At 37.0% G+C, this 13,758-nt stretch overlaps 1 long non-coding RNA gene and 1 other non-coding gene across 2 annotated transcripts in view; both read left to right on the top strand.

Annotated features, from left to right (window-relative positions):
• The window catches only part of LOC116282260 (uncharacterized), a 93,419-nt gene that overhangs the window by 23,906 nt on the left and 55,755 nt on the right, over positions 1-13,758 (top strand). The window lies entirely within an intron of this gene.
• TRNAS-ACU (transfer RNA serine (anticodon ACU)) lies at positions 13,543-13,616 on the top strand. The gene has a single exon. It is a non-coding gene; the product is annotated as a tRNA-Ser (tRNA).

Raw genomic sequence — 13,758 nt, forward strand, 5'->3', positions numbered from 1 at the left:
ACACTGAGTACTTACAATGTAGCAGGCATCATGCTGGGGCTTTCACACAAATGACCTCATTTAATTTTCACCAAAATCCTTAGTTAAGAATCATTAACCCTTGTTTCCAGTACTGTCAAAGTAACTCACCCAAATTTACATAGCTAGTAAGTGATGCCACTGAGATTGGGTCTTCAAAGTCCTAATGTAGTGCTCTTCATGCTACACCACCACTTTATATCTCCCAGTGTTGCTGAATTGTGCTGAGGACCAGTAGATCTTAGAGAATAATCAGGGAGTTTATTCTCCTTGGGAGAGCAGGAAGTAGATCAATTTACCTCCTCAAGCAATCCCCCAACCTCATTTCTCATGTGACCAAAACAGCTTAACTTAGAGTACAGTGTATTTTCAGTAGATGCCTTCCAAACACACACCGGTATATCCCTATCTGCTTGCTAATGTTTGAAATTATTTTCACTAAGAGAGGCAATGAGGATGAGGATGGGTTTCCATTAACATGTATGTGATATCATTTCTTTGGGGGAGCATGTGGAGGATGGAATGTCTTTACTGTGTACAGTACGTATTTGGATGGAGAAAGCTGATTAAACCAAGGCCATCACTCCATCAAACCCCAAAAAAAGTGCAGAAGTTCTGAGTCCTCTGTAGCCATGTATGCCTATTATATGGTGGGAACTAGTCCCATAAAACAGTCTCATGAAATGAACCCTGGGTACCATGCCATAAAGTACCCTCTACCCTCAGGGTATCCAAATGTATCCAGAAAAACCAAGGGCTCTGGGGCTTGGCATTTTACAGCAACAATATGAAGACAGAACTACATCTGCAGCAGCAGAACTGAAATGAATATAAGACCAGGTTTTTCCAATCTGTCAAAGTAAATTTACTTGGAATTGTGAGCAGCATAAACTCTGTAAGTTCCAGTCTCTTCTTCTATTTTTAACATGTTAGGATTCTACCTAATGATTTGGGTAAGTGTAAGAAATAGTTCATTGCCCAAGATGCCTCTTTTATTTGCCACATATTTTGGAACTCCTTTCTCATCTCTGTGGAATGGTGTCTTCCTTACTATTACTTTTCATGGGTACTACTTAGAACAGAGTTTTCATAATCCGTATCATACTGAGATGTAATGAGTGTAATGGTTAGTGGTATAGAGTGTAGTGGTTAGTGGTTAAGAGTGTGAGCTTTGGAGCCAGAGAACCTTTGTTTGAACCCAGGCTTCATCGTGTACAAGCTGTCTAACGGTGGGCAAGTTACTCTTGTGTGCCTCAGTTTCCCTCATCTGTCCAATTTTGAGGTTAATGGTGCTACATCATAAGTCTGTTTGAAAGATTAAATAAGTTAATACATGTAAAGCAATTAGAAAAGTGACTGACACATGGTATAAGCCCAAGTCTTTAGCAAGGATCTCAAGGATGGGGGAAAGAGGTCAGGGGAAAGATGATCCAGGCTCTAACCAATTTTATATCATGCAGTGGATGGAGAAGAGGTAACATAAAGTGGCTAAAATTTGTCTCGCTGGTCCATGTCTCAACAGTTGAAACAAAGGCCAGTGCCTTTCGAATTTTAATGTGCTTATGAATCACCTGGAGATCTTGTTAAAGTAAAGACCTATCCATTAGGTCCAAGATGCAGCTCGAGAGTGTGCATTTCTACCAGGTGATGCTGACGCTGCTGGTCTACAGACCTCACATTGAGGATCCAGAGTCCAGAGAATGCCTATTCTCAATGCCACACAACCTCTTTCTCTAGGATAGAAAAACTCTCCAGGGATCTTCCTTTTACCCAGCCTCTTTTTTTTTTTTTTTTGTCGTTTTGATCATGGGTCATAGGTCAACACAATGTTTGAAAATAAGTATTGATTTGGAGGAAAATGGCACAGATATTCTATCCTAAATTATATAAAAGTTTTAATCCTTAAACATTTGATGATTTTTCCTCTTAGAATCCAAAATTGGCTTCTCCTTTCTGCTCATTAATTACAAACTAAAGGATTGAGATGGTTTTTGAGGTAGACAAAATATCTCCATCTGCTTTGCAAATAGGGGTGGAATCAGCAAAACCAAGCATCCTCTTGCCAAATGGTGACCTTTGCCAAGCAACCAGTTCTTTAATTCTAACCTCATGCACATTTCAAGGGAAATGCAAACCACATGTTTGTGTTCCACTGACACATAAATCATTGGCATTTCTCATAAAAAGATTTTTGATTGTTTAGGAGCTTTAAACTACCAGGCAGTGTTTTGCTAAGACCAAAGTTGGGCCTTAGCAAACAGCTAAGTTGAAAAACATTCATATTTGAAAAGTCTAAATCCAGTCAAATGACCATTTTTGACCTGGTGATTCCACAGATTTAGGCTAAATTAATTTTTAACCATTTAGTCAATTTCTTCACTATCTTCTATAGATACTCATGAAAGTTAAGAAATGCAGAGAATTGAACATGTGTGTGTGTGTGTGTGTGTGTTTTAAAACATGCCTACAGGCAAAATCAACAAGCATCATTTCTAATCTTTTCTGAAGCCAGCAAAAAGACATCAGGAAGACTGATTCATACCCTACTATCAAGTCACTTATGACTAATCTTACCTCTGATTCTACCAAGATTCAATCAGAGCCGTACAGCAGGAGTTGACAAACCTTTTCTGTAAATAGCCATTAATAAATATTATAGGTTTATATATTAGTTTGCTAGGGCAGCTGTAACAAAGTACCACAAACTGGGTACAGAACCAACAGAAACATATTGTCCCACAATTCTGGAGGCTAGAAGTTAAGATCAAGGTGTCAGCAGGGTTGGTTCCTTCTGAGGGCTGTAAGAATCTGTTCCATGTCTTTCTCCTGGCTTCTGGTGGCTTGCTGGCAATCTCTGGTCTTCCTTGGCTGCATCACCCTGATCTCTGCTGTCACCTTCATGTGATGAACATGTCTGTGTCCACATTTCCCCTTTTTATGAGGATACCAGTAATACTGGATTAGGGGCTCACCTTGTCCAGCATGACTTCATCCTAACTTAATTATATCCACAATGACCCTATTTTAAGGTCACATTCTGAAATACTAGGGGTTAGGACTCCAACATATGGACTTGGGGGGAGGAGAGGACACAATTCAACCTGTTGCACATAGTATCTGTCTCAAATACTCAACTCAGCCCTTGTAGTACAAAAGTAGTCATAGAAAATCCATTTTAAAATGTTCATGGCTGTGTTACAGTGAAGTTTTACTTAGGAAAACAGGCAGTAGGCCTGCAGGCAGCAGTTTGAAGATGCCAGTCTTACAGTATCTCTGATCCTTTCTGAACATGAAAGAACACAGGAAGAGATTTGGCATTTGGCAAAAAAGAAAAAAAAAACTTTGCAAGTTTTAGGAATACCTACTTTGTATTTTTTATTCTAGTCACAATGGTTTACATTTAGCTTTAATATGTTATGTTTACATTCTGATATAATCTGAGTTAGCATACACAGTGTCAGTTAAGGAAACTGATACTAATTGTATAATTATGACTCTAGTTATCATATACTGTGTCTTTGGGCTGTCACTAAGTTCAAGAATAACAGGGAAATAGACCTTTCCATTTAACACTATGCTGCATGCCTTGCTTTTTAGTATGAATGTGTCCAAAACATTATAATTATTTTTGATTTTTAATGCCCTTAGAAATGTATGTCTATTTACCCTCAATACATTTCTATATTCCTTTCCATATAATTAATATTTCTAGAATGCCTACAAGCACTATATTTAGTTGTATACAGTGAGTCCTGGACAAGGCACACACATTGTCTCCAGGGATTTACTCTGCCTTAGAAGATATATATAAAGGAAATAGATAATACGGTAACATATATTCAAACATCGTTCAAAGATTTACATATATCTCTGCCCCGTAGGGGGAACTGCTTTGCCCTGCTTGGGTCCATATACATACACAGATAAGCGAATCTTGCATCTTCACTTATGGAACCTTAAATGGAACCAAATTAGAGAGTTCCGTATAGGGTCATAGATGTAAGAGCACTTTAAAAAGCTTTCACAGAAAGCTTGAAAGTTGACTGCGCAGTAAAGACAAGGTATCACTCAGCCATGTACTATATATTTTGCAATAGTAGCAGAGGTCATGCTCCCACTTATGTTAAAACATAGATTGGGCTTATTAATGTCCTTTTATATTAAAACGCTAGGCCTCTGGAAAACCCTGGAACTCTTCCTCCATATGGTTATAAAGGTGGCTAGAGTCAGAGGTCAGTATGTGCTTTAAATGTTAAGGGAAAGATGTGCAAGTAGTGAGTGGTCTTATTGGGGATGAAATGAACTCAGTCGCAGCTATCAGGATTAGATGTTAGGGGCTCATTTATCTTCAGCAGAGGTGCCCCACGGAATCACTTACTTGGAGTGCCCCAAGACTGGCCCTGTATTAGGATCTGAAAGAAAATACCCACTGGATTGTACCAATTATAAAATAGGTCAAATTTGGGGTCCAAAAAAGTGGACCATATGCCTTTAATCAGGTTTGTTACCTAAAAGGTTTTCAGTTCAGACAGAAATTTTCAGAGAAAGTGTCAGCTATGATGATATATAAAGTTATATGACCTGAAATGTCAGATGTATGTGGCTTGAATAATTTTAACCATTTTAGGCCCAAAGAAAACTTCTAAAATCATAATTAAAATGCTGTTGTTCTCTTTATAATTATAGAAACACCACATTTCCTGACTACCACACCCATGACTTTCAATAATAGAAGCTAAGATCTGCCTTTACACATTCAGTAGATTTTATAATTACATATAGTTGACTTTTATTGCCTGAAATAAGACTTGAGCTCAAGGAATAAAACAAGAATTTATTCTACAATAAGACAGTAGAGCATCCCTAAAAATTTTTTTTTCAATCCAGAAATTCTTTTAATCTCTTGGTTTCCCTGCTCTATAGTTTAAAAGCAATGGTCGACTGTCCTAAGAATCTCGTACACACTTGTTTGGATCTGGGGCAGTTTCTCTCTTTTCCTTCTACTTCTGTTAGAATAAAGGTAAGGGACTCCATCTTCCCACAGAACTAGAAAAAGAGGATGGAACAAAATGGCTTTTTTCTTCTCAATACTTTGCAAACTTTAAGAAAATGAAGCTCTACAGCAAGTCAATGCAAAATAATGATAATATTAATAATGATGGTGGTGATGATAATGATGAATTAGACAATATAATTCTCTTCTTATTCTAAGTGTGAAAACTGAAGCAAAATGATGAAGTGCCTTTCCCAAGACCAGTGGCTCCACAATTAGAACTTGGGTTTTCCCTCCCTTCACACCTCTTCTTCAGAGGAGAACAAATATCACTAATGTTCATCCTCACCAGGAGAAAACCATACTGGCCCATTCAATGGCCAATTAGAATAAATTGTAAATTAGGGCAAATATGATAGGTAATACAAAAATCAAAAGCTCTCTAAAGAAAAGGAACAAAAAACCTGAATAAATAAGCTTAACGGTCCATTGTTTGTAGAGGAAAAGGATGAAATTATCATCATAATATTCTATGAATTGAAAATGAAGATAAATTTTTATGTGGAAAGAGTTTACCAAAAAATTCTACCCAGAAAGTGAGACTCTGCTAGGAGACGTACTAGTTTTCATAAAAGGGATATTAGCCCATGTCTGATAAGAGATAAAAATATGCTTTGTGTGAATCTAAGTAAACAGGTCAATTAAGATTCTTCATACAAACCCATATTTAAGGGAATGTTTGTGACTGCACTAAGCATTTGGACATTAAAACTGCCTCCACAGGAGAGTGTTCTAATCATCCCAGAATCAGCCCCACAGAGTCTGAATCATCTGGGTGAAAACACCTCCTCTCTTTAAGAGAAATTTTAGAGGCACGAGTTTACAGTAGATACTATAATGCTGCTTTTGACATGAGATAAAAACCTAGTCTAAATATCAATCCGCAGATGCCAAACCTGTGTTTAAACAAAGTACCAATCTGTTCCCCCATCAAAACTCTGGGTAAGATATTGTTTCCACATTCAGAGACATTAGCCCAGCAATGCAAGGGGAAAAAAAATCTTCATTTGGACAGTGCATCTTTCAGACATCCCCTTCTTTTATTGATTTGTTTTCTCCTGTCCCTTTTCTCCTTCTTTTGTTTCCTTATCATAGCTTCAGGTTATTACGTGCAAGTATTGATGGGAATGGATGGTTTTGGTCGATGGAGAGCTAATGCATCCCTAATCCCACTATTGTTACAGAGTTATGCTTTACTCTGGTCTCTGATGGGGGAAAAGGTGCAAAGCTGTTGATCCTAGTTTTATTTGTCACAAACCCATCCATCAATCAAGCGCAAGCATGTCTGAATGCTGAATGACATGTGGGTCTCAGCTGAAAAAATTCGATAACACTGTATTGTCAGGTCTCTCACTCTTTTTTTTGATAAGAAATACATTTGACTGAAATAGATAAGCATGCAACTACTAAAGACTTGAAGAGAGAAAGTGACATATTGGCATCAAAGGTTATATATCTTTGGTATTAATGATACTTATGAGTAAATAAAATGGGAGGGGGCAGCTACAGCTAGAGACATACAACATCCCTAAGGCTGGGTTATGTTTAAGTATCGTTGCTCTTTTATTATTTGGTTTTCAACATTAATCTGACCGTATTTCACAGTCGGCTACCCTGGTTAAAATGTAAGCAAATGTGCATTTGGTGAAGGTGGTGAGGTGCAGGGAATCAAATATCACTTGTTTACAATGCTCTGAACAATTCAGATAGATCCTTTTTTGTTATGTATGGTAGGTAAACCCATGGAATATTTTTTTGTGTATATATGAACTCATAAGTTCACAACTGTCTGCTCTTGTGAGTGAAAGCATTTAGGGGGGGAAAGCTTTAATTATTTTAAACTGGAAATATATATGCATGTCATTTTAATAGTGACTTAACTTATAATTACAATCTCAAAAATGGTTTCTGTGTGTCCTTTTTATTCTTAGTTACTAAATTAGGTACTTTAATACATTATGAAAGCCTGTCTTTTCAGTTATATACAATTTTCTATTCATAGTTATTTCAAGATAATTGCATTTGGAAATAGTTAAAGCATTAAAAACAACACTAGTATAATATAATTTTAGGGGCAAAATTAATCAACAAATCAGAACATTTTCAAAATCATTTTATTTCCTTGTCATAACATTTTAGAGAAGACAAGGTATTTTTTTAAATGACCTAAAAAAAAAAAAAGCCCATCAAGAAAGGTAACAAAAAGACAGTCCTGAATTAGAGAGCACTAAGATGAACGTTTTGTAGCCGTTAAATATCACCGCGCTATGAAAGTAAGCCATTTTTCCTCTGTTCAGTGACTGGGGGCTAGAAAACTGCAAAAAATCAATGTGGAAGTGCTTTATATTTGTGGGGTAAATTACATGTGCTTGGCCGCTCCATTGTATCTGCCCTATATTCTATACAAGATACTTTAGATGGAACTGTCACATAATACATATACTTCATATTGACTTTTATAGATTTAAAAGAACTTGAATTGAACTCCTGTAATAAAGCAAGAGAAACTGTATCTCTGTCAAATCCCTAATACCCGAGTTATTCTTGAAATTAACTAAATGGTAACTCCTAATTTTAAATTCATGGTGAGAGACCAAAAAAAAAAAATCAAGTCTGATTCCTAATTCTCCTTACCTTCTGTTTTGTTTCTCTTACTGACATTTTATCTTAATTACCCCACCTCTTTAAACCCATGTTAATTCTTAAAGATTTCCCAGAGGGGCCCATGAACCAGCAAGTGAGAGCCAACCAAACCTTTAAAAGTTGTCAGAAGTTCCAAACAACGACCTTTCTGTTGACTATTCTTCTGGGTTTCCAACTCGATTTATTTAGTTTGGCCTCAGTTTACAGTGACTTTTAGGCTATTGTGAATTCTGATCCTACTTAAATAAAGTATCCAAGGCCACCATAAGGTTCAGGGAGTCCATGATTATCCCAAGGGCAGCCTCTCCTAGCCAGACACTACCTATGAGGCTCCAAATAACCCCAGTTGGTAGAGAAGCAATTCAGTCCCAAATTTTAAAAATACTATGAGGTTGTCCAGTCAACTCTGGATATCCAGGTTCTAGGCTCTGGATAGGACTATAACCCAGCTTCTACATCTCTTTAGAATAAGGATTTATTGAATCTGGGGTGACTTTTGTTCCACAGCGGGTCTCCAGGAAGAATACGGACTATTGCAATTTTACTCACAGTGATGAGAAAGAAACAACAGTAACATGAAAACTACAAGGAACCATCTTGAGATTTGGTGCTATTAGGGAGTCATTTCATCAAAACGCCTTGGGGAGAAGGATGAAATGTGGGATAAAAGGGATTTCTGTTCTGGTGACATTTGAAACATTTAAAAAATGATTTAGAAAATATTTAACATTATAAAGAAGAAAATGATATCATTCATAATGCCATAACCCACAAGAGGCATTTGTTCCTTTTCTATATGATATGTGATATAATGAAATATTGAGAGACAGATTAATCAATTGATCTCATAGGAATATTTTTAATGTGGCTAATGACACATTAATAATCCTATTCTATACCTCCTTTCATTAAAGAAAATCATTATGAGAATGTCTATCATTTATAAGTGACTTAAAACCAGTTTTTTTCACATAAATGAATGTTAGAGATAGCCAAGATATTAAATATGTTCCCATGGGACAGAGAATTTGGAACTCTACTCCAATGGTGAAAGGATCTAGAAACAGTTTTTTTTCAGATGACTATAAGATAAAGTTCTAATGACTTCTGCTAGCCATACTCAGCACAACCACCAAATGTGTGTGTGTGTCTGTGTGTGTGTGTGTGTGAGAGAGAGAGAAACCATTTGAGTTTGGGAATATTTATTATAGTTAATATTTTCAACAAACTTTTTTTTTAATGGGAACAGAATAAAATTAGGAAAAAAGACATGTATAAACACAACTCTAAATCTCTACTAAAGAACACAAAAGAAGATTTAAAAAATGGAAATATATGTCATTCTTCTGAATAAGAGATGCTCTATGATAAATTCTTTCCAAGTAAATGTGTGTATGTAATATAAATAAAGTTAAAATGCTAATACCATTTTTAACCTAATAGACTAATTCGAAAGTTTATTTGGAAGAATAAATGTGTGATCAAAGTCTAAAAAAAAATTAAGAAAGAAATTTGAGAAAGGACTTGTTCTACCAGGTGTCAAAGTATGTTGTAAAGCTTCACTAATTAAACAGTGCATATTCTAGGGATGTGTATCCCCTGGTCCCCAGTTCTGGTGCTGTTCACTCTGAAACTGCAGTGTCCTATAGTCTAAATTACTCTCCAAACCTCCGAGGGGAGAAAATAAGTAAAGCAGCAGCAGCAGTGATGAGAGAGCTTTTCTTCCTACCGGTATTCCTCGGATTTGGCCCCTGGCAGAGGATAAAGGGGGAAGTGACGGTTATCACAGGAGCACATAAAGAACTAAGAAACCTTGATACCCTACGTATTTTCCTACCTTACAGTGAGGTAGAATTCACTTTAAAGAGACACACAGAGAAATACTTTACTCTCTCCCCAATTCCTCTCTCCTTTCTTTAGTCAAAGTTATAGCAGCTATGCCTTTAAATAGTTTAAAGTGTTCCCCCAAATAGTTCTTTTAAAAATCTAACACCTTTGCAGGAAAGAAGGGAAGAAAATCCTCCACCAAAGCTCATCTAAGCATTTTTGGAACTGATTATAGGGTAGGAAAATTGTCTTATGTGATTTGAAAAAGCAGAAACTATCACTTGGCCTTTAGGCCTGCCCTGGCTCATTGATCTCCCAAATTCCACCCAAACAGACACAGCAGTAGAACAAATAGAATCCTGAAACAGAGCCTATGAATTTGGTATTGGTAAAAGTGAGATTTTAAATAGATAGGGTTGCTCTCATACACTACTGGTATGAATGTAAAATTGGTAAGCCAATTTAGAAGCCAATTTTTCCAGTGTCTGTTAAAATGAAATACATGCATTGCCCATGATCCAGCAATTCCACTTTTCTCCACTTCTCCCTGACAAACTTCAGCACATGTGCACAGGACAGGTACAAGGATGCAGCACTAGTTGAATAGTGAAAAAACTTGGAAATAATAAATGGCCATCAGCAGGGGACTGGTCAAATAAACTATTCAGGAATCATACTATGAGTATGATGTGTAAGTAGGGAAGCATGAGATAGATCTCTCTGTACTGGTACAAAAAAGATCTCTGAAACATATCACTGAGTGAAGAAAAAGCAAGCTTCAGAATATTACCACACAAGGTATTGTATGCTGAGGTGTATATACCTCATACATACATGTGTCCCACACCAATCACTATGAAAAAAGATCCCATAAATTTTCATTAATTTTTGTCTACCTCAAACCATACATAAAAATATATTTATGTATTAACTTAGCTGTGACTTTTTTCAAACTATAAAATCACTAAAAGGAATTATATGAGAATATTTATTTAACCTGGCTAAGGTTAAATAAAGGCCAGAAACTATAAAGGAAATTTCTGAAAGCTTTAACTTTATGACAAAATAATAGCAATAAACTTGCACACAGCAAAAAACAGTAAGAAAAACTGAAAGAAAAATTGTTGGAGGGAGTTCAGATGGTTACAGCATTTCTTAGGGAGAAATCCATCAACATGTACACTTAAAATGCAGATACCCTGTATCCCAGCAATTCCACTTACAAGAGTTTATGCCAAGGAAATAATTGTACACACTGTCAATTTTGTGTGTAAAAGAATGTCCAGAGTGGTATTTTGTGTTTATAATTGCACATAAAGGGAGGGGGTATGAAATGTCCATCAGTAAGTAAATGGTTCAATAGATCACAATGCTTCCATGTAATGGAATATTATATAGCCATTAAGATAGATAATACAGATATTAACCTTTATTGAGTTCCACTGGCAAAACTGACTTACATGCAGTATCTCATCCAATCCTTTCAACAATGCTTTGACGTAGATATAGAGAGGTTAAGTGGCCCCAAACATAAGATGTCTCACTCCAAATCTGGAACTTTTGGAGGATCTGTATGTACTGACATAGAAAGATATTAGTGAAACACTAATATGAAAAAAAGGAAGTTGAAGGATAGTAGAACAGTGCAGTCACATTTATATAATAAATGTAAAAGTCATATATATATATAATAAATGTAGAAGTCTGATAGGGAGAGAGAAACATGTTAAAGTGGTTGTCTCTACCTGGATGGGTGTTATATACTTTTTACTTAACTATAATTTCTGATTTTTTTTTCCAGCTAGGAACACATATGGCACTTTTAAAAGTAATTAAACTAAATAATTCTAGGATAAAACCAATAGTGTTTTAGGGCAGTGAAGATTATTGTTCTGGCAAAGGTTATTATTTAAAATGCAGTGTTTTAAGACTCCCTGTGGTTTTGCCTAGAGAACACATTCCCATTGGTAGATGCCATGTAAGTTAGAAAATGAAAAGTCAGCTGGCCTTTTCCAGTGATCAAAAACTAATATACCAGTGAAGAGATTAAAATGATCTCTACTGTTTAATTACCTAGAAATTCAGATATTGTTTTAAAGTACACTGGAATAACAACTTTTGAGCAGGCTGATATGAATGAGGGGTGACAAAAAGGATGAACAAAGTGAGTTACTTTAAACCAATTGTCTTCATTTCTCACAAATCACCCTCTGAGATTACTCATGCTTTTTTCCAAACAATGTGCTGATCTAGAGGATCCCCAGTCCAGTGGGAGGAGCCTGCTGGATCACATCAATGGAATCTGCACTTGTCACTTCCAGGGAATGTAGTTCCTGAGACAAAATCACCATCACACATAAATCCACAAACCATGATTTTACCAAACACCCCTACTATTTTTCTTTTCTCTCTCTTACTCTTTTCTCCCTTTTTGTTTCAGTGAAATCAGGTTAAAAATGAGTATCAGGAGGAAAATTTGAAGGCACTGTAGCAAGATAATGCAGTCCTACTTTCTCTACTGGGAGATTTGTTAAATGGGACCCAAAGTAGGGAAAGACCCCCTTAATCCTAAAGCTAGAATCAAAGCTAGAGCTGCAACCCACGTCTCCTCATTTTTCCTGGCACAGAGTTCTTTGACTGGACAACCCTAAGTAATAGTCAATCTGAGGGGGCTGAAGTATAATGATAAACAGCTTTTGCCTTAGGGGCCACGTTAGGTAGAGGTGAAGATGGGGTGAAGATTCTGGGATGTACACTGATTGTAGACATGTACGCTTTAACACCAGCAATCAGAGCCACTCTCATTTCCCTTAACCATAATTTCCTGAGAATAATGAGCCACCAGTTCCAATGTTGCAGATTCCAAAATACCACACCCTATGGAAGGTTTGTATCCATTTGTGAGAAGGCAAGGACTGGAAGGAAGAGTTATTTTCTCTCTTCCTCTCCTCTGCAGTTTGGTTGAAAGATATCCAAGATTGAATCAAGGCACAGATAATCTACTCCCAGTGGGATTTGAGAAAAACAGTCCCCCCACCTCTAAAGTATGTCCTCTAATGGACTTGCTGAAGCGCTTGATATACCACATTAAAAACTCACTCATTTGGGACAAAGAATTATTTGCATACTCAGTACTAAAGAAATGTTTATTAAGAACTTATGCGCGAAACACTTTTCTTTATGCTTCCCTCCCAAAAAAGTGACAAATGAATTATAAACTGTTTCTATCCTAAAGCCACTTAAAATGTAGATGGGAATTAGACAAGAAACAACACAACTTAAATTAAAAGCGAAGTGTTCGCACAGGGTAGGGATGTTTGTCAAGCACTTAGGAGACCTGAAGGACCAGAGACAGGCAAAGCAGGAAAGGGGGAAGGGGAGGGGAGACACCAGGCAGCGGGCATAGGTCTGGGGACCCCAGAGCTGGAAGGAAGTGTAAGATAGGATGACAGACTGAACAGGAGCTGTGCACGGGCCCGGGCCCGCTTTACCTGAGGAGGAGAGCCTCCAGAGGGGGTTAAGCCAGCAGGGCTGATGGGGAGAAGGGGCTGTAATATGTGTTACACTGATGTTTATGTATCATAATAGAGAGAAGGCGGCATCAGGTCATTAACAGTCATTAACATATATGAAGAATTTGTTCCAGAAAATAAAAGTGGTGAGAGCATTCAGAAATTAACCTCAGAATTACACTGTTGCTCTGAAACTGTGGGAAACAGAGTTTTAAAATCTAGCCAGAATTTGTAATCTGGTTGGGAGGTCAAAATCTGCACAAAAAATATCAGAGTACATATGTTAACCTGTAGGGTGGGGATTTCAATGCAGTAGTGGTTCAGGGAAAGGTGCACTCTAGAGAAGGCTGAAGCAGCCTCAAAAGACCTTATGAAGGGAGGGAAAAAGACCTGCCGAGAAGACAGTGAGAGCAAGTGTCTGCTGGGGTAGGGGGTGGGGGGTAGTGACAAAAGCTAATGACAGTCATTCAAGAAACATTACCCAGTAGAGGGAGAGTATAGCTCAGTGGTAGAGCATGTGCTTACTATGCACAAGGTCCTGGGTTCAATCCCCAGTACTCCTATTAAAGATAAATAAATAAATAAATCTAATTACCTCCCCGACCCAAAAAAACAAAGTGTTCAAAAAAGAAATATGAAAATGAATATTTGTATATGTATGAAACATTATGCTGTACACCAGAAATTGACACATTGTAAACTGAC

Source organism: Vicugna pacos, chromosome 1 (assembly GCF_048564905.1).
Source record: "Vicugna pacos chromosome 1, VicPac4, whole genome shotgun sequence".
Lineage (NCBI taxonomy): Eukaryota > Metazoa > Chordata > Mammalia > Artiodactyla > Camelidae > Vicugna > Vicugna pacos.